We start from the raw sequence: 2,668 nt of genomic DNA, 5'->3' as shown, positions 1-2,668 counted from the left end.
ATTATCATAATTTCTAATATTATTATTATTATTATCAATATTATCAACATTATTATAATTTTTATTAATGTTTTTTTTTTTCATTACCATTATTTTTATCAAATTATTGTATTATCAATATTATTCTTATCATAATCATCATCATTATTTTCTTTAACATTATCTTCATACTACTAGTAATGATGATAGTACTAATGATAATGATACTACTGCTATCACTAACAACAATGATAATGATAGTGATATTAATAATCATCATCATAATAATGATGATTATGATAATGTAAAGGTTAACAGTAATAGTAATAGTAGTAGTAGTAATAATAATAATAATAATAATAATAATAATAATAATAATAATAATGATAACAATAATCACTATCATTATTATTATTATTGCTAATATTATATTATATATTATTATTATCATTATTATTATTATTATCATCATCATCATTATTATTATTTATTATTATCATTATTATTTGATTTATTATGATTATTATCATTCTAATTCTTCATCTTCTTCTTCTTTCTCTTATTATTATTATTATTACTATTATTATTATTATTATCATTATCATTACTACTACTGTTGCTACCACCACTACTACTGCTATTATCATTATCTTATTATCATTTTCATCATCATAAAAATTATCATTACTATCATTATTGTAATTATTATTACTCTCATTAGTAGCATTATTGTTTTTACTGTTATTGTTATCATTATTACTGTATTAATATCTTTCTTGTTATATATATATATATATATATATATATATATATATATATATATATATATATATATATGTGCGTGTGTGTGTGTGTGTGTGTGTGTGTGTGTGTGTGTGTGTGTGTGTGTGTGTGTGTGTGTGTGTGTGTGTGTTATATATATATACATATATATATATATATATATATATATATATATATATATATATATATATATATATATATATATATATATATATATATATATATATATATATATATATATATGATAATGATAATGATAATAATAATAACAATTATAATAATAATGATAATAATAATGGTAATGATAATAATATCAATGATAACAGTAACAATAATAATGATAATAATAATAATAAAAGATAATAATGACAATGATAATAATAATGATAAAAATAATGATAATAATAATAATAATAATAATAGCAATAATGTTTATAAAGATAATAATAATAAAAAAATAATAGTAATAACGCTAATAATAATAATAATAAAAAAAATAATAATAAAAGAAAGATAACAATAATAATGATCATAATAATAATAAGAATTATTTTAATGATAATAATAATGATAATATATATATATATATATATATATATATATATATATGTATGATAATAATAAATATATATATATGTATAATAATAAAAGAAAGATAACAATAATAATGATCATAATAATAATAAGAATTATTTTAATGATGATCATAATAATAATAATAATAATAATAATAATAATAATAATAATATAATAATAATAATAATAATAATTGGTGAAAATGATGATTATACGAATCAGGGATCAGCAATATTTTGAGAAATAAAATACAACAGTAACAATAAATGTACTAAAATATTTTAGCCTGGTGAGCCTGGCTTAGCCTTGCAACAAAATGGCTGCATGGTCCTCGTGCGTGACAATATGGCAGAGATGTCAATATATCGTGCAACGTGACATCAACATATGCACAGAGACCTTTGTCATAGATTACTTTGAATGTTGTTTTTCATCACCTTATTCATTACAGTTTTATTCAAATGTTTCTGTTTTCACCTTTCATTGTTGGTTTATTTTTCGATATTGGTGTTAGAGTGACAAGGAGAACAAATGAATGATTTTTTTTTCCAGCTACAAGATGGCAGTCGGTAAAGTACATGGCATGACACGGCAAAAATCTCCCTCTACCTTCCAGTAAATCGATTCTCTCTCACTCTCCCATTTTTTTCCTTTTTTTAAGGACTAGATTTATACGCACAAATATATGATCTGAAGAAAAAAACGTAAGTAAACACACTAGGGAGTGTATAATGAATGAACTCTTGCAGTCCTGAGGTGTTCATACCATAAGGCGTGATATGGAGGACTTAAAAGAGAAAATTAAGCGTGAAGTCGTATTTGCGAAGCCAAAGGAAACAAGATGGCAGCCGAAGCGGTATGTTGTGACATGTCGCGGGGCGGACGCTACACACACACACACACACACACAGACACACACACACACACACACACACACACACACACACACACACACACACCACACACTCACTTACTTACTTCTCATTCATTCACTCACTAAGCCACCCATTCACACACACACACACACACACACACACACACACACACGCACACACGCACACACACACACACACACACACACACTATAGTAACGCCACCACGGATGATTAACGTTGAAAATCGCCCGTTACGCCGTGACAGTTACACATGGACTATTGACAGTAAACACTGTGACCAATCCTTGTTTATCACACCCTCATCCATTTTCGAATTTGACACGATTTTCAAATATGCATGATACGTACCACACGCTTTTTAAGAGGGTGGATAGGATTATTAACGAGGTCAGATACATTTACCGAGACAGCTATGTAATTACAAATCATGCTGG

This window comes from Penaeus monodon, chromosome 17 (assembly GCF_015228065.2).
Source record: "Penaeus monodon isolate SGIC_2016 chromosome 17, NSTDA_Pmon_1, whole genome shotgun sequence".
NCBI lineage: Eukaryota > Metazoa > Arthropoda > Malacostraca > Decapoda > Penaeidae > Penaeus > Penaeus monodon.
Note: the sequence above shows the minus strand (reverse complement) of the source record.